The sequence below is a fragment of the Sarcophilus harrisii genome, chromosome 1 (assembly GCF_902635505.1).
Source record: "Sarcophilus harrisii chromosome 1, mSarHar1.11, whole genome shotgun sequence".
In the NCBI taxonomy this organism is placed as follows: domain Eukaryota; kingdom Metazoa; phylum Chordata; class Mammalia; order Dasyuromorphia; family Dasyuridae; genus Sarcophilus; species Sarcophilus harrisii.
This window is the reverse complement of record NC_045426.1, coordinates 493,901,526-493,921,185: the sequence shown is the minus strand read 5'-3', so window position 1 is coordinate 493,921,185 and position 19,660 is coordinate 493,901,526. Positions and strand designations below refer to the sequence as shown.

The window sequence follows — 19,660 nt, the reverse complement described above, 5'->3', positions numbered from 1 at the left end:
TTAATAGCCTTTTATTTACAGGATATATACATGGGTAACTTTACAGCATTAACAATTGCCAAACCTCTTGTTCCAATTTTTCACCTCTTACCCCCCCACCCCCTCCCCTAAATGGCAGGATGACCAGTAGATGTTAAATATATTAAAATATAACTTAGATACACAATAAGTATACATGACCAAAACATTATTTTGCTGTACAAAAAGAATCATACTCTGAATTATTGTACAGTTAGCTTGTGAAGGAAATCAAAAATGCAGGTGTGCATAAATATAGGGATTGGGAATTCAATATAATGGTTTTTAGTCATCTCCCAGAGTTCTTTTTCTGGGTATAGCTAGTTCAGTTCATTACTGCTCCATTAGAAATGATTTGGTTGATCTCGTTGCTGAGGATGGCCTGATCCATCAGAACTGGTCATCATCTAGTATTGTTGTTGAAGTATAATGATCTCCTGGTCCTGCTCATTTCACTCAGCATCAGTTCGTGTAAGTCTCTCCAGGCCTTTCTGAAATCATCCTGTTGGTCATTTCTTACAGAACAGTAATATCATTATGATTTAATTCAATACCTTCCCATTCCCACTCCAACCTTGGTCTCCCAAGGTTTCCATTGCCACTTATCTTTTCTTCAGAATGTTTTCTGAACCAACCACAAGATAACGTTAACTATCTTTGCTTTGAAAATAGGGCTGTTTGGTGAAGGGAAGAGGCTTTGTTTGTTTAGAAACAGCTTATGGACTTTAAAATCCCCTTAAGTTCATTTCTATGTAGTGTTGGCTGTGTTCAACCTTTGTGACCCCATTTGGGGTTTTCTTGGCAAAGGTACTGGAATGGTTTTGCCATTTCCTTTTCTAGCTCATTTTCAGATGAGGAACCTGATGCAAATGGGGTGAAATGACTTGTCTTAAGTCACACAGCTAGTAAATGTCTAAGGCAAGATTTTAATTCAGGGAGAGATGAATCTTTCTGGCTCTAAGTTTAGCACTCTGTCCCCCTGTACCACCTAGCTGCACCTTCTATGTATTAAATGCAAATCAATTTAACACAATAGTTCCTTTTTTTTTTTTTTTTTTTTTTGATGGGAGAGAAGAGGAAAAGGAGGATGACTTTGTATTATGTTAATTGAAAAAGAGTCCAGAGCATTTTCTTGAATAAGCAAGAGGTTGCCCAGGTAACCTCTCATCTCTCCTTGGGAAGAAAAGTAGGTATGGATACCCACATGTCTGTATGATGGCTGTAAAAGATCAGTTTTCTTTTTGTGTATGGTTCTCCACCCCACTGAATCATACCCAGATCAATATTTCTCTGGCTATGGATTCCTTCCATATTCTGTTGATCGGCTGCTTCTTAATTAAAAAGGGAAAACAGATAATTTTATTCACTTTGAATAGCCCAATGTGCATGCATCTTTCTTTTATTTCAGTTAAATCAGACCCAATGGCTGTTGTTAATATTTAATGTAAAATCACTATGCTCTTGATGGCCTGCCTCAATGTGACACTGGGGTCTTTGGGCCAAAGAGGCCTTCCATGTGAGATGTTTGGGCAAGGAACTGAAAAGCTCCCTCTCATATAAGCCTATCAATTTTATTTTATGTACTTCCAAGATAACTTGGAAGAGAGACGGGAAATAGGCTCTCCTGCTTTTTTTGGAGGCATCCTTTTCCTTCTCTATCTCCTTTCCTCTATCTTTTGTTCTTACAATTTTTTCTATTGTTCACCAAAGTTGGTGAAACTTTTTTTGTTGTTGTTGGCTCAATTTACAGATGTTTTTAAACGGTGTTTTTTTAAAAATTGAATTCCTTTACTTTTTAATGTGTCAAGTGTATTTTAGAATATATATTTGTAGGTGGATTTGAAGACACATGGGATCATAGATCTAGAGGGGGGATGTGTAAAAGTTATTTTTATAGCAAATTATTTAAATGGGGAATATTATAGTTTAAGGCATAAATTTGCAATACTTAAAAATAAAAATTCTTAGTCTTACAGTAGAGTCTGTGTTTTTAAAGTAATGAAGGAAAATAAAACAAGCCTTTCAGTTAACTTACAAAGTTTTGCCATTTAGTGATCTGGTACTTAATAAGTTATTACTGACAACACCTTGTTTCCTTATAACAGTAACAGAACAGATTCAGTGTCTGTTCTTTGTCCCCTATAATCATGAGACCTGAGTTCTTACTTATGCTCAAGGACCTAATTTAATTAGCAACTGTCATCACATTTAAATTCTATTTTTGTAGTTTGATTTCAAGACTCATAGTATTATAGATTTAGAGGTAGAAAGAAGATCATGGAATATGTTATGAATAGCCAAATCTGAGGCTTTTTTCAGTCTTCATCCTTCTTGACCTTTGGGCAGCCTTTCAGACTGTCGATTATCTTCTCCAAGATATCATCTCATTTCTGTGTTTTCATGACATTGCTTTGTCCTGGTTCTTCTTCTGTTTTTCCAACTGTTTCTTCTCAGTCTTCTTTGCTGATTTCTAAAATCCATATCATATCCACTAACCATGAGTGTCCCCCAAGGCTAAGTCCTGGGTTGTCTTTTCCCCTTACTTTATGCTATCTCACTTGGTGATCTCATCGGGTCCCATGGGTTCAATTATCTTTTCTGTGCAGATGATTCCCAGATCCAGATATTTAGCCCTAGGTCCTTTCTTGAACAGGTCACACAACACCTACTGCCTCTTGGACATCTTGAACTAGGTGGCCCAAAGGCATCTCAAACAGCCTACTCAAGATAGAATTCACAGTCTTTCCCTGAAAAAGCTCCCTTCTTCCCAATTTACCTATTCCTGTTGAGGGTACTACCATCCTCCCAATTACTTGGGCTCTCACCCTTAGTGCCCTCAAGCAAAGACTGGATGACCACTTACTGAGTAGGTTGCAGAGGACATTCTTGTTCAGGAATATGAAAAAGTAGATGACCTCAGAGGTCCTTTTCAGCTTTGAGATGCTATGATTTTTTTGTCCGCTAAAGTACCCAAAAATGCTTATATAAAAAAGTCATAGTATCAGGGATTAAGGAGAAGCGGATAATCGCCTTACTTTCTCTGCCTTCTTTAGATCACATCTGAAATATTGTGCTTTCCTTGGGATGGGGGGATGGGGGTGGTCTACATTTTAAGCAGAACATTGATAAGATGAGTAATGTCCTCAGGAGGGCAACCAGGATAATGAAGGGCTTCAAGCTCATGTCATATGACTTGAAGGAACTGAGACTCTCTAGCCTAGAGAGAAAAAAAAGATTTAAGACAGACATGATAGCAATCTACATTAGAATTCTAAATGTACCCTTTAGCCCAGAAATGTTACTATAAGGCTCCGAAGAGATTAAAGAGATGAAAAGGTCCTATATGACAAAAAAGATTTAGACAGCATTTCTTATCATAGCAAAGAACTGAAAATAAAGGAGATGCCTGTCAATTGAGGAATGATTGAATAAATTATGGTACATGAATATAATTTAACATTATTGGGCTGTAAAGAAATGGGGTAAAGAAAAAACACTGCTTATATCCCAGAGAGATCTTAAATGAGGGAAAGGGAAACCACATGTGCAAAAATGTTTGTGGCAGCCCTCTTTGTAGTGGCAAGAAACTGGAAACTGAGTGGATTCCCATCAATTGGAGAATGACTGAATCAGTTATGGTATATGAATGCTATAGAATATTATTGTTCTGTAAGAAACGACCAGCAGGATGATTTCAGAGAGGCCTGGAGAGATTTACATGAACTGATGCTAAATGAAGTGAGCAGAACCAGGAGATCAACGGCAACAGCAATATTATAAGATGATCAATTCTAATGGAGGTAGCTCTTTTCAACAGTGAACTAATTCTAAGTCCAAATATATTACTTTCCATTGTGTCATACTGCTTCCCTAATATTTATGCTATTTACTTCTCAGAGTGGTGATAGATAATGTGTTTTGTAAATTTTAAAGTAGTATGTGAATATGAATTATCATCATTATTTCTACTAAAAAAGGTTTGTGTGTATGTATTTGTTTACATATCATCATACATATCTTTGAACATTATTTCTTTTTTGCTTCTCTTGTTCTTAATTATCTTTCACATATATGTGTGGGTATATATGTATGTGCTGTGTATGTGTGTGCATTCCCAATCATTCTCTTTTGTTTCTTTTGTGAGACTTGCCATCATGGATTCAAATTCAATTTTTTCTATTCTGCCAATTATTCCAGGCCATGACATTGTTTTCACAATTCATCTTTCAATTTTAAACTATTTAAGGTCATCCAACTGTGATTCCATGCTTTTTTTTTCAAATATTTAGGGTCCTTTACCTTTTCAAATACTGATTCATTTTCCCTTTACTTTTCAATATATAGTCATACATCTCTGGACTTTTTTATTGGGTCTTGAACCTATATTTCCTTCTATTATTGATATCTTCTTTGATGGTTTATCTGCTTATATTTAAGGTCATTAACTGAATCTTTTTCTTTGTGAAATTTTTTGAAAATTCAAGTCTTTTTTCTTTTCTCTTTCCTTAGCAATCATTTTTTGCTCCCTTTGGTAGTCTTCCCTGGATGCTGGACCTAAAAGCCATCTTAACAACCTCTCATGCTGGGCAATTCACATTTCACAGATTTCAGGCTCAGCTCCAAGTAACTTTTGGTGGGAACAGAACTGGCTCCAGCTGGATCCTGGTCTCTTTCCCTCAGGCTTCGAGGAATACCACATAGCCAAAACCATGTCTTGCCCCAATTCTCCCTATTTCTTAGTTCTCTGGTTCTGTTACAACATAGAACATTGTCACATGGCCAGCCTAGCTTGAGCAAGCTTTTTGTCTTTTGGTTTTTTTTTCCCCTGGGAAAAAGGGAGAGAGTTGAATTTTACTGTGAGTTTGATAAGTCAGTTTGCAAGAGTAGTAGACTGAGAGAGAGAGAGTAATAAGTGAGAATGTTAGAATTTAGGAATTAGATTTCGCTGTTCCTAGTTCATTAAATTGTCATCTCATTTAGATTCTTGATGTCCTAGACTTTGGAGACAGCTTAAATTGCATTATTTTTTCCACATAATTTCATTTTTTGAGATGTTGTAAGAATTGGGGAAAATGTCTAGCCCTCCAACCTTGCATCAGTGGATACATAGGCACTTAGTTAGCAAATGACTCTATAAATGCTCACTATATGTCAGACACTGTGTTAAACACAGGGAAAATAGAAAAAGACAGAAATAGGATTCTTGGCTTCAAGGAACTCACATTTTGATTGAGAGACAAAATGCAAACACTATGTTTGTATGGGTTTTTTTGTGTGTATATATATTTCTTTACATATATATACATATACATATATATGTAGTATAGTAGAAAAATTAGTGAAGAGGCAGGTTGGTATAGTTAGAAACAACATTGGACCTATATCCAGGAGGGACCTCTGATCCTGAATGTGAGTTTGAGCTAGTCATTTAATCTGTCTGAGACTCAGTTTACTAAACATTCTTAAAAATAAGGGAATAAAAGTACATAAATAGTGAATTGAGATGTCTGCAAAATACTTTGAAAATATTAATATACTATGTAAACGAAAGCTATTACTCTTACAATAGCTATCTAAGAGAGTTATAGTGAGAGAAGTAACTACAAAGAGGATGCTCTATATATTTATGTGACCCTTTGTAAAGATTTGAGTACACTTCACTTCATTAGCCTCTCCATTCTTTGCTGGAGAGGCTCAATTCTCTGAAATTTTCCCTTTCCAAAATAATCTCAGCTAACTTTCAATTTTTTGGTGCCTAATTATTAATATGAGTTATTTTTGTTTATAATTGAACTTTATCTGGAGCTAATTGGGAGACGTGATCTATCCTGATTAGAACTTGCTGAAGCTTGCTGTTATTGCAGAACTTCAGTTGGGGCCTCAGGAAATTTACCTTAAAGAGTACCTCCATTAGGAATGTCTGCGGTCACCCTTCAACTATCTAAAGTTATAAATTAAAAAGAAAATAAAGTATTTCTTCTATGCTAAAAAAATCTCTAAATCAGATTAGGTCAGTAACATAAAGGTAAATTTTGAACCTTTTGATTCTTTCAGAAAAAAAATCAGCCCAAAGTCTCCTTATCCTTTTTAGTTGCAAGATAAACAGCTATTCTCTGGAAAGGTAAGACTACTTGGGTCTAGTGCTTTAGTTACGGAAGTATTGTATGTAAATATAATGTTTGTAGAGATTTAGAGGTCTCTATTAACTTTTCCTAATGTTAATATGTTTATTTGGGGTTACTTAAGCTTAGTACAATTAAAGACCACTTGGTATTCTCTTTCTTAGGATCCTAGGAAAGAGAACAAAAACACAGCCCCCCCGCTTCACTTATTTGTCTTTCTTCATTGACGCAGTATGATTCTACATTTTTGTGAAAGGCAGGTCAAGTTCAACATTACTAAAAATACTGTGAAAGTGATGACTCCATTAATAAAATGCTGAAATTATGGGGTTGAGAATAGCTCTAGAAAAACTTAGGAGTTAGCTTAAGTTTTCCCTTTAAATATCTGTTCCTTCAGAGGTTTGGCAATTGTTAATGCTGTAAAGCTACCCATGTATATATCCTGTAAATAAAAGGCTATTAAATAAAAAAAAAAAAAAGAAAAAAAAATAAATATCTGTTCCTTCTTCTTTCCTCCCAGGTACACCAAGGTATAAGTGATTGGCTCTTAGGTAACTCTACAGCAGTATTACTTCAATGCCTCATAGTGGGATTAGGGGGATGGGGGTGGCAGGAGGAGTGAGAGAGTGCCTGAAAATCAGTCTGTTTGGTCTAACAGAGAGGCTGATTGTCACACACAGACAGATTATTACGTGAATTCGTAGGCCACAGTGACCTACTGATAAGAGCCCTAGATGTTATTTTTCTCATGGAGTATTTTCATAAATAGGGACCAGAATGTGAAGCTAATGGAATGAAGATCTAATGCAATATCAGTTATTAATCTGGGCAGGAAGGCACTTTTGGAGAATAAGCAAAGAAAAACATTGAATGAAGCTTTATGGAAATCCCTAAAACGATTGTCCAAATGTAGTGACAAGATATGATCTGATAGTGCAATGGATATCGCCCCGGGCCTGAACTCAGACACTTATTAGTGTCTCTGTGTGACTCTGGGAAAATCACTTTATCCTGCTTGCCTCAGTTTTCTTATCTGTAAAATCAGCGGGAGAAGAAAATGGTAAACCATTCCAGTATCTTTGCCAAGAAAACTCCGTATGGACTCATACAGAGTCTGACTTGGCTAAACAACAGCAACAACAACCACATGATTTTACAGCAGGAATAGACATTTAAAAGATCCTTCAGGATCATGGTGTTGTCAAAAAGTCACTGAGATACCGATGGCTTCTTTTGCCAGCTTTAGAGACATCTCACTGTTCATTCTATGGCTGATTGTGACTGAAACTCAAATTTTTTTTAGGATATTTTCCTCATAGTAATCCAAGAAAGTAAGTATTGTAGATGATACTATCCCCATTTAGCAGAAGTGGAAATTGAGGCTCTTACTTGCCATTAGTCATGATATTAGGATGTATCTGGAATGGTATCAAGTCTCAGTTTCCCTACTTCTTTCCAATATTATTCTAATTATCTCTGTTTATTTTACAATTTACTTTCCCATTATATATAAAGCATTTTTTGGTAACTTGTTAACAAAATCAATGATTGTTTGTTCTCTCCCCAAGATGGCTTAATACACTGAATTTTTTTTTTTAGAGTAGATAAAATTTTGTTTTCAAGTTTTTTTCTGTTACATCTGCATAAATACTGCAACAGCTAAAATACAGTCTATGCAAGTGTATTGTTTTTAAAGTGATTCTTTGTGTTAATCTTTCACTTTTTAAAATTTTGATAAAATATGTTTAGAAAGTCTTTGAGTCACTAGGGGAAGATATACTTATTTTGTCCCATTCTTTTAAATAAAACAAAGAATAATTTATATCCTATTTCAAAAACTAGTTTTCTGTATTGTAGCAAGACAAAAAACTATAATCAATACCTTTGGATGTACAGTGGGGTGCTATTATGTTTAAAATTTCTTGATGTGGGGAAAAGATATCTTTTAATTATGTTTTCAGAAATCCTTAACCAACCACTTTCAAAAACTTAAAAGTTTCATAGCAAATGAGGAGCAATTGGATTTTTAAAAGATTTTTTTCATAAATTTGAATAATGGTACTATGTATATATATTTCAGTGACTCAACAACTGTTCTGATTATCATTGGATTTTTAAAAATTTAAACACCAAAAAAGAGCCACTTCTATACACAGGATAGAACACATTTCATTTTGCTTCCTTTTTAACAAGGTAATAATAAATTTTATATATTACTTTAAAAACTAGTTCTTAAATCTTTTAAGTCTTATTTTGTTGTAATTGTTTTTATGGTTTTGTTTACTTTACTATGCATCAGTTCATATCATATCAGAATTCTCTCAAATGTTTTCTTTCATCATTTCCTACAGTAGTTTTCAGACTCTAGTAATTCTTAAATTGCCTTTCGTTGACTTGTTTTGTAGGACTTTTGGTTTTTTATGTAAGGCTATCTTACATTTTATTCTATTTTTTCAATCTTTTGATTTTATTCTAAAATTTTTTTGCTGTCTCATAGTCATTGATTTCTTTTTGGTTTATTTAAGTTTTTTTTTTTTTTTAAAGATTTCATTTCTTGAGTTGGAATTATTTTCTCTTCCAAACTCCTTCCATTCCTTCCTTTAACAGTCTGTTAGTTTTAATGATCTTCAGGCCTAGTTCAATTTAATGGTGTGGTTTAGTTTCCCCCCTTATCTCCAGCAAAAAAAAAAAAAAAAAAATCCAAACTCATAATGCAAGTGTTGAATAACATTAAGAAAAGCACTGCACCTCTTTATTCTATAGTCCCTCTTTATTCTATCATAGCCAGACTGCATTTCGAGAATTGTTTTTAGTTATGGACATAACATTTGAGAAAAGACATTTATAAGCTGGGGAGTTTTCATAATACATGATCTAAATAGAAGAGGTCACAAAAACAATTAGAGTAGTATGGCAGAAAACACTTTGCATAACTATGGCTAGGGGAAGGATTCTTAACAAAAATGACTTTAAATGTAGGGGTTATAATAAAAGATAAATTGGACAGTTTATTGATTACACAAAACTAAAAAGCTTTTGCACAAACAAAATCAATTCAACTAGAATTAGAAGCAGTAATTGGTGGAAAATGTAATGAACATCTGTTGGGAGATATGTTTTTCATAGTATTTATGGAATGGATACAAATACCTAAGAACGAGACATTTCACAATAATGAAGTAAATGGTTAAATAATATAAAAAGACAATTTTCAAAAGAAGAAATGAAAGCAGCAGGCATTGTGGTGCACACCTGTAAATCCAGCTACAGGGGAGGCTGGGATCTCTTGATCTCAGTTCTATTTTGCACTGAGTTGTGGTTGACGTGTATTATCCGCACTTAAGTTTAAGCCCTAGGGAAGAAGAGATCCACCAGGCTAATTAAGGAGATAATTGATCCAGGTTAGAAATGGATAACATCTAAATTCCCAACCTGAACAGTAGTGGGATCAGGCTTTTATACTTCCAGCCAGGGCAAGATGTGAAGATCAGAAGCCATCTAGACCAATAACATTCATTTTAAAGATGAGGATCTGAAGTATAGGGAGATATGATAGTTTTATGTAATGAGAATTTAACACTAAATCTTTTTAAAGTAAGGAAAATTTTTCTAGAGGAGGTACAATTTTAGAAATTATTTGAGTTAGAGAAAATTTATTTTTTCAAAATATGGTGCAGTTTAGAATTATTTCAACAAAATTGCTAAAGCATCTATTTAATAACAGGTGTTTAAATTTCCCAAACCCTGAACTTTTTCTTTTTCTTTTTATTTCCTCATGAGAATAGATTTTGGAAAAAGAACAAATTATTATGAAAAAGCCAATAGAGTTTACTGAACACTTAATTAACCTAATAGTGTCACTGGTCATGTCCCTTCTTTCTTTGCATAGTTGTGACTCCAGAATCCTTTTAAATTCTGGTGTGGGTTTGTTTAGAGGGCAACCTATAGAATCAGAAACATTTATACCATTAATTCCCAAACTTGACCAGTTTTTGGTGACCTTCATTTCTAAGAGAATTATTTTTTTCCAACATGGTAATGAAGATGTTGTTATTTAAAGCCTCTCCATTTGAACTTAAATGAGTCTTTTTTGGAAGTAAAAGGTCATGCCCTTTGGCTTCTTTTCCATTCATCCTACCCTAACCTTAGTGATAGGGTGGGGTCCTTGGTTTCCTTGTGCCAGTAGAATTTGGATATCTCCACCTGTTTAGAAGCAATTGACCTATTCTAAAAGTCATCATTTCCTTCTTTGAGGGATGGGGTGGGGTGGGGATCTAAGGATACTCTTTGAAAAGGAATTCCTCTTGGCATAATCACATATGTTAATACTTAATAAATTATACAGCATCTTTTTTATAGCTACAGCAATATAATTCCTTAAATGTCTTCTATTATGCACTCTTTGAAGTCAGAGACCAATTCCTTTCAGTTCAACAAGCATTTGTTAAGGATCTACTATTTTCAAGGCATTTTTATATTCTGAGGAGGTAAAGAAAAAATAAACAAAAGAAAGATCTCAGTGTCCGTCTTTTGGTAATTTATATTTTATTGGAGAAGGGGGAGGATAATAACATTTACATAAATTTTTTTAAAAAACATAATTTTTTAAAATTATGAGACAGGAGCCTTTAAGAAGTGCTTTAGGAAGATTATTTTAGTAACTCTATGAAGTATAGAGGCAAGACACTGGAAGTACAAAGATTAGCAAGGATCTAAAACTAGGATGTTGGCTATATGAGAGAAGAGGTGGTTATAAATAAGTGATGCCTTGGAGGAAAAATTAATAGAACTTGACAACTTTTGCATATGAGAGAAAGAAGAAGAGGAAAAAGGCCAAGGATGACTTGGGTTCCAATAACCCAGGTTATTGGAAGGATGTCAGTAACTCAACAAAAACGGGGAAATTTGGAAGGGGTAAACTTAATAGATGAAGAGAATGAGTCTTGTTTGGGAATTTTTTTGAATTTGAGATGCTAAGGGGCCATCTAGCTAGAGATGTCTAGTAGGAAGATGGTGATGTGAAATTCAAGAAAAAGATGAAGACTGAATATACAGACATTAGTGTCAGCTGCATAGAAATGATCATTGAACTCATTGGAGCTGATAAAAATCTTTTAACAGAGTGGGTGTGGAGAGAAAATAGAAAAAAAAGACTAAAGACATGATATTGAGAGATACTCAAAGTTAGGAGAAATGGAAGATGGACAGTGATATAGCAGAAAAGACTGAGAAGAAATGGCCAGACAGAGAGGAAGAAACCCAGGAAAGAGTAATGACAGGAAAACTGAAGGAAGAAGGATTATTTAGGAATAAGGAGTGGTCCACTACATAAAATGCTTTTGAGAGCTTAAGAAAGATTAAAACTGAAGAAAAATCCTATTTCTTTTTTTCTCTCTCAATAGTATTTTATTTTTCTTATTACATGTAAAGATAGTTTTCAACATTAATTTTTGTAAAACTTTGAGACTTTTTTCTCCCTCCTTCCTTCATCTCCCCCTTCCCCTCTGAAAATTGTATATATATTCTTTGAAAGAAAAGTCATCATATTTAGCAACTAAATCATTGCTGGTAATCTTGGAAAGGGTATTTTCATTAGAGTAGTGAGGTTAAAAGCCAGATTTCAAGGAGTTGAGAAATAAATGGAAAGTGAAAGAGGTAGCAACACATACACATGATTTTTTCTGGTAGTTTAGCTATAAGGAAAGTTGTTGGGAGGATTTCTTGAGAGAACAGCAGCATTAAGGGAAGATGTCTTCAGAATGGGAGAAATTGAAAATGAGACAGAAGAGGTGGTTGGAGGAAATGGGATTGAAGAAGAGTTAGCCTTATCTCAATAGATTTCAGCCCTTTCTGATTATTTGTGACCCCTTTGGGTTTTCTTGGCAAAGATACTTCAGTGGTTTGCCATTACCTTCTTCATCTTAATAGATGACCAACTTAACTATCTTCCTTTCTCCCCCAATCCCTAGCTCAATGCTTTGTAAATAACAACTACTTAATATGAATGCAAGTGCATCTAACAGTTATTTTAGATGTTGGAGAAAATAGGAGGCAATATCTCTGTCAGAAAATATTTGAGAAAAACTCAATTATTCACTTGGCAATGAGGCTAAAGGGAGAATAATACAGGCACTTGGGAAGCATACAATCCATTTGGATATACAGATATCTATATTTGGATGTATACAAGATGGTCCTATTAAGAGAGAAAAAGCATAGAATTAGTGCAAAATAAATGGATCGGCAGTAATCATTTCAGCAGATTGGCAGAGGGAAGTTATCACCCATGGGATATCATAGTTGAGAAAAATATTTGTAAAGGAGCAGACATTGAATTAGGCAGAGATTTAACCAAAGTTAGAATGGAAACTGCAAGAGGAGGTAGAAAGTGACAGTGCAATAGTTAGACTGAAATGGGATAGTGGAAGATAAAGTTAAAGATATAAATAGATGGGGATTAGATTGTGGAGGACAGTGGAGAACCACTGATATTTTTTCTTATGAATGGTAGAATGGCATGCTGAAAGTCTGATTTTAGAAAGATTAATCTAGTATATAAGAAGATATATAATATAAGATATATAATGGTCAGAGAGACCATTTAGAAAATCTTTGTAATACCCATGAGGGCTTGGACTAAAATGCTGCCTTGGCATTTTTGTAGTTATAATGGCTTCCACTTCTATAATATTGGAAATATTTGATATTCAAAATTAACTTGAATTAGAAAAGGAATAGAAATACTTGTCTCCTCCCAGAAAGGGTCCATTGTCACTTCTTTCTAGAGAATAAACATGTATTTTAAGAAACGTCAGTGATGTCAGAAGAGAAAGAACTGCCAGAATGACCATCATCTATTAAATTAGAAAAGGAGGAAATTTAAGAACATGAAACAGTTGAAAAATGAGAATGAAAGATTGGCTATTAGGGAACCAAAATTATCCTGGTATGTTATATTGGCCAAAATACTGAAAGGAGAATTCACAGATGTGTTTTGATCATATCACTTCATTTTGTTATTGAGATCACACGGATTCCTCTCTGTTCATTGAAGCTCTGCCTGACCTTTAAAGCTAAACCTAGATCCCATGTAAAGAAATTTTCCCAGTTTAACCCAGCCCACAATGAGATTGTTCCTTCATTTGACTTCTTGAACATACATTATTTATTAAACTTTTGACATATTTCATATGCTGCTAGTTATTATTATTGATCTTTTTATATTATCTCAACCTTCAGGTATTTGAGAGACCACTAGGTCTGGAATTAATTTAAATATGACCGTAGACACTTAGACACTCAACTTCTGTTTGTCTCAGTTTCCTTAAATGTAAAATGGGGGGTAATAATAGCACTTAACCTTCCAGGTTGTTGTCAGAATAAAATGAAATAATGTTTGTAAAACACTTTGGAAACATTAAAGCACTAGGTAAATACTGGTTATTATTATTTTCAATTAAAGTATAAACTTGCTTAGTGCAGGAATTTTACATTATTTTTTATGTTATCAGCACTCTTCACACTTCCTTATACTTAGTGCAAGCACTCAATAAATATTTGTTGTTGTTGAAGATGACAGGAGACTTCCTAGGTTGAGTATCATTTCCTTGGAAATCTGTATCTTCATAAAAGAGTTATTTCTAAAAGTGCTCTCAATTGAATAAAATTTCAAAGAATCATAGAACCTCAGAGTTAGAAGGGACCTCATTTCATTCCTGCTCTTTGTGACTCCATTTGGGGTTTTCTTGGCAAATGATACTGGAATAGTTTGCCATTTCCTTTTCCAACTCATTTTACAGATGAGGAAACTGAGGCATTCAGCATTAAATAACTTGTCTGGGGTCACACAGTTAGTAAATGTCTGAGGTCAAATTCAAACTCATCAAGAGTTTGATTTCAGGCCTGACACTATCTATTGCATCAACTAGCCTGGAAAAGAGAAAAATTAGGGAGCCATAGAAAAGCAGTCTTCAAGAATTTGTTGAGCTGTTATAGCATAGAGGGATTAGAAAGAGAAAGCATGACTAAATTTGGTGGTAAGCTCAATATGGATCAAAAGTGCTTATAGAGAGTATATGATTTTAGACTGCATTAAGAGGATGTACTGGGTATGAAAAGGAGAGACAGTGTGTTTGTTATACTCTGTCCTGCTCAGAGCACATCTGAGATTTAAATATTTTAGAAAAGATCATGATAAGTAAAGAGTATCCAGGATGGTGAAGGGCCTAAACATCATGCTGCATGTAAGTTGAGAACATGAAAGCTAATTTCAAGTTTTTAAAGAACATCCTTGGAAGAAGACTTGAGCTTATTCCACTTGACCCCAGAATAGGATCAATAAATGAAAGCTACAAAATTGGGCTAGACATAAGGAAAAACGCTTTAACAGTTAATGCTACCTAAAAGTGTTATCGGGCTGCCTGGAGAAGAAGTTGGCTTTTCTTTCATTGGATTCAAGAAAGATGACCACTTGTTAGTGATATTGTCCTGATGATTCTTGTTTAGGTACATGGGGTACTCAAGGACCTCTAAATTCCTTTCTAATACCTAGATCCTATGCAATCTGAGCATCTTAGTAATTATTTCGGCCAATTTTTTTTTTTTCAGTACTCTAGGACCATGATTTCTGAACTGCCAGATATTAAAAAAATTTTTTTAAACCCATAGCTATTGATTAAATAAAACTGTTAGGTATGTATTTTGGTCTACAGCAGTTGTGAAAAAAAATCACTGAGTTCCATGAACTGAGAAAGTCTGGGAATTTCGGCTCTGGGAGGGAATTCATAGGGGATAGTGATTTGAATTCAACCTATAGAAGACAGATTTCTCATTTAACTTGGAATAGTTAGGGATTATTTTATATTAGAATTTTTCCCCAGAAAAACTTTTCCCATATTTATTTGCTTCTCATTTCCATTGATGTGTCATCTTTAAGAAACAGCATATAAAGATAATGTGGTCATTTCTTTTTTTAAAATTTAAAATTTTTTTTGCTTTTATTTTCAAAATGTATGCATAATTTTCAACATTCTCCCTTGCAAAATCTTGTGTTCCAAAAATTTTTGTCCCTCTCTTTCCCTCACCCCACCCTTAGATAGTAATGTGCAATACATATATACATACATATGTATATGTATATAAAGTGATCATTTCTGTATGATTTTGGATGATAAAATAAAACAAAAACCATCACTAATATAGTAGTATTTATTGTTCTTGTGTTCTAGTTCAGATCAGAGATGTGCTTTTAAAAATGTCTTAAGTACTTAGTATGTATAAATTTATCTGTAGATTTCTTACATGCATACATCTAAATCTTAGTAAAAATTCTTCCTTTCTTAATTGCAGCTTTTGTGTTCAGGATCTGTTACTTTCCTGCTGCATGACCCTTGGGTAAGTGACCCTTTGTGAGCCTTCAATTTTACATTTATAGAATAGAAATGATAATAATACTTTCACAGAGTTGTTTTGAGGGTTGAATTAAATAATATATTAAAGCATTTTTAAACTAATAGCAACATGTGAATGTTGAGGATTATTATCATAACATATAATGTTCATTTTCCTTAATTGTTTTGGTCTTGCCATTTACACTTCTCTTTATTTGAAATGTAGTATAGAGAGTAGAAAAGATTTGGGTCTTGGTAGTTTTGTTATTCTGGCTTTTTAAAATCTGATTCTTTGTGACTTCATTTTGAATTTTATTGGCAAAGAAACTGAAGTGGTTTGCCATTTTCTTCTCCATAATAGTACAGGAAATGGGTTTAAATATTCTTTATATAATGTATGACCATGTAAAGTCAATTTACTTTTTTATATCTTAGATTTTTATTGGAATAGATGATAAAACCTTAAGTTCATTTCTAGTTATGAATGCTATAAATCCTCTCTGGAGTTACAGTGGATTTTTTTTTAACTGGAAATGTTTTTTTGGCCACATCTGATTAATGAATCATTTAAAATTTTAAAGCTAGGGTAGACTATATTTTATGGGAATTTCTTTAATATCTCTTTTGATGCATTTATTTAACAAAAAGTCAGATTAGCTGTTTCCTTTATGTATTTTTGTCCCTTTGGAATGAGGAAACCTACTTTTTATTAAAAAAAAAATCCAAAAGATATGCTTATTTTGAAACTTGGGGCATAAAGCACTTTTAATATCTAATAAATTTTAAAAAATAAAACCATTTTGTTTTGTTGTGTACTCAAGATACATCCCATTTGTAAAGATTAAAGAAACATTGAAAAATTACAAATAGAATTTTTTTTTGTCTTTTTTTTTCTTTTGAGTTCTTAGCTCTTTAGTGAATCAATCAGTAGCTTAGGTTCTTAAAGAATTTTTTATGGCATAATAAATTGTTATAAAATGTTATAAATTAACATTTATAACACAAAAAATAAGCCATTTCCTAACCTTGTCCTCTTTACTTACAGAGGTCATAAAAATTGTTAATGCAAATGAAGTTGCCTTCTGTTGTGTGATGCTAATAGGAAACGGATCATTGCAGTTTATGGGGTACTTACCCATTTTGGTTCATGATTAATGGCTGACTTCAAATGACATTCCCTCACCGATTTCCTACTATTTATCACCTAAAAGAATAGAGCCCAAACATGAAGTTGATTTTGAAGTTGTCAGACTTTCACTGTGGTGTAAATTCATCACAAACCAATGCTTTAATCAATTTAGGAAGGAACAGTATATAAACAGGAGGATTCACAAACTATTTATACTGTTTTCCCTGGAAAAACAGAAACAAAAAAAAAAAATCAGCTTTGTATCCCTACTTTGTTCTGGCCTTTGTTTTACTCCTTCCCCTCCCCACTGATAACTACTCCTAGATTCCAGGAACTCTTAAGGTTGTATTTCTGTACTTAGCCATGTTGCTGTGTTAAATTTTCAAACAAAATTGATTCTGTAATTTAAATTTGCTTTAAAAATTTTAAGCATGTAAGACATTTTACAAAACTAATATTCTACAATAGTAAAATACTATTGTAGAACATTTCTTTTGTTGCTCCTGTGTTCTTCCTGTTAGGACAATCCTCATTCTGTCCTCCTTCCACCATGCTCCATTTCCCAAGGAGTTAAAAAAGGCTTCCCTTAGGCTTGGAACAAGCTTTCATTGTCCTATAATTAAGCTTCTGACTCTTCAAACTATTCTTTAACTTATTTTCAAGCAGACTTTCCTGGATTTCTATAGGGTTAGTAGAGAAGTCCAGTTGTGCCTTAGTGTATACCTAAAGGCAATTCTAGGCTTCTGTATCCTGTTGCCCAGTTCATGGCTTGGCTTATGCATGGATGGAATTACAATTTCATGTCCATGAATTGTTTACTTCAGTTCATATACCACCCATCATGTTGCAAACACTATCACAATGTTTGGAGCTAGCTAACTTAGCGTTTTGGGATGATAATTTAAATATTTTTTTCTAGTCAATCATTTTCTTTGAAATCATATGGTGTGTAGTTTTTGTATTTATTTGCTTTATTCTGTATTAATGTAGTTAAGGAAAAAATTACTTATGTCTAGTTGCGAAGGTGACAACACCACATTCCCTTCTTTGTTATGATGCATTAAGACCTAGATGTGTGGAACAGAAACATTTTTTTAAAAGCCCAAGATGAGCATAATTTTTTTTTTTCAGTGACCACTAGGAATACCTTTTAGAACGCAGTTCAGTTACTCAGAAGAATCTTTATTAGTCCTTTAAGCTTGAATGTGGAATCTGACTATGGAGAGAGATTCATTTGTTCTGCTTGATAAGAAGTCACCTATCCTGGTTCTTGTTAAATGTTCTCGTTGAAGACTGACTGTTGAATAGTCTACAGTCTATAGTCTATTAGACTACAGAATAAGTTAAAAGCTCTCCAGGTTTCAGTTTTTACTCTTTTCCTCAGAGTGCAATGTTGAGGGGGAAAGGACTGAAGGGATAAGGATGAAGGAGGTTGGAGAGGAGGTAGGAAAGAGATAAAGGGAGGAAGCAAGTGGCAGAGAAGATTTGAAAGCATGAATGTCTGGATAGATGATATCAACTTTGTACAACATTTGCCTTTCCTTCAGATTCTGTAGTTTGTAAGTGTTCATCCTTTCAAGTTAGCCTTTCACTTTCTCCCTCCCTTTTCCTCTGCTTTCTCCCTTCCGCCATGTGTGAGTATAGATAGGTAGAAACTTAGAGGGAGAGGAAGACAAAGATGCAAACACCCAGATAATTGTTATTAAGGTAATAGAAGAAAAATACTGTACTATTACAGTTAAATATAACAAATTAATCAAATAAGAGTTAAGATTTATACAAATCCATTCTAAAGGCTATCCATGGAAGGAAGCATTTTTTCTTTCCCACGTCATCCCCTTTCCTTCGCACCAAATAATCGAGGCTGTGATTTTAGAAATGTGTCATTTGTCATTTTAGAGAGCTCAGTCATTATTTTGATTCCACTCCAAGAGCTGTCCTCTGGTGGACCCTGTGTGTTCCTAAATACCTAGTCTTAAGACAGATTTTTGTAAGACAAATTCAGACAACTCCCCTATATCATAGTTTTTGTTGTATCTGAGTCAAAAATTTAGAGAAAAAATGTAGGTCCTTATCAGGTAAAAAGAGGGGACTAACTGTAGAGGAAATGCTTTTTCTTTGGCAGGAATCTGGGAGAGCAAGAACCGCATCTGATTTAAAAAAAAAACACTTAAAATATACAATAATATGGAAATAATTTGAAGCATATTCTTTGAAAATGAAGTATTGTTTGCAAATGTATTTTGTTTCTGGCTCTTGTAATTGGTTTTGAAATTCTGCTAAGACTAGGATGCTGCTAATGATTTTCTCTCATCACTGACTGATTCTGAGGTGTGATGTTAGTTTTACTCAGTAGGTTGTTACTTTGCTTCTTTTGCACTTCAAAAAGATCTAAGGTTACTGATTATGACTTTGCTACTTCCTGCCCTATTGTACTTAAAAAGGGGCTTGTAGATTTTTAAACCTTACTGTAAAGAACTTAACCTGGCATATATATTCTTAAGATTTATACATCCTTAAGTTTTAAACTTTACTTTTTATTTTAAAATATTTATTTTAGTAACATACAAGGAACTATTTATTGAAATCACAAAGTTCTCTTGAGCACTGAAATGTTTCATTCTTTACTCCCTTCCCTTTCATGAAGAATTAGTATGTCAGGGTGAGAAAACCCACCATCTGAGTCAACCACCATCTGAGCCTAGGTTAGGGACCTACCACATGAGAAACTGTTTATATTTTAGAGGCAAGTTTCTCCACCCCAACTAAAAAGGATTCCCCAAATGCACACCCACTTTTAGCCAGCTGTCCTTATTTCTTTTGAAGTGACAGTATATTATTGCCTTTTTTCCCTTACCCCCTTCCCCATGCTATCAAGCCTTCTTTTTTCTCATTGTTATCTTTAAATGAATTTGTTGTTCAGTTTGAACTTGCAGACCAATGCATCTGGTGCTGAATCAGTAAACACTGCTGACTTAGTCTGCTTTTATTTTTTTTTTATA

General features: G+C 33.9%; 1 long non-coding RNA gene across 1 annotated transcript in view; it reads left to right on the top strand.

The window, feature by feature from the left end:
• The window catches only part of LOC111719073, a 150,972-nt gene that overhangs the window by 64,485 nt on the left and 66,827 nt on the right, over positions 1 to 19,660 (top strand). The window contains exon 3 of the long non-coding RNA XR_004230973.1: positions 15,489 to 15,533. This is a non-coding gene — a long non-coding RNA (uncharacterized LOC111719073). The remainder of the gene's footprint in view (positions 1 to 15,488; positions 15,534 to 19,660) is intronic.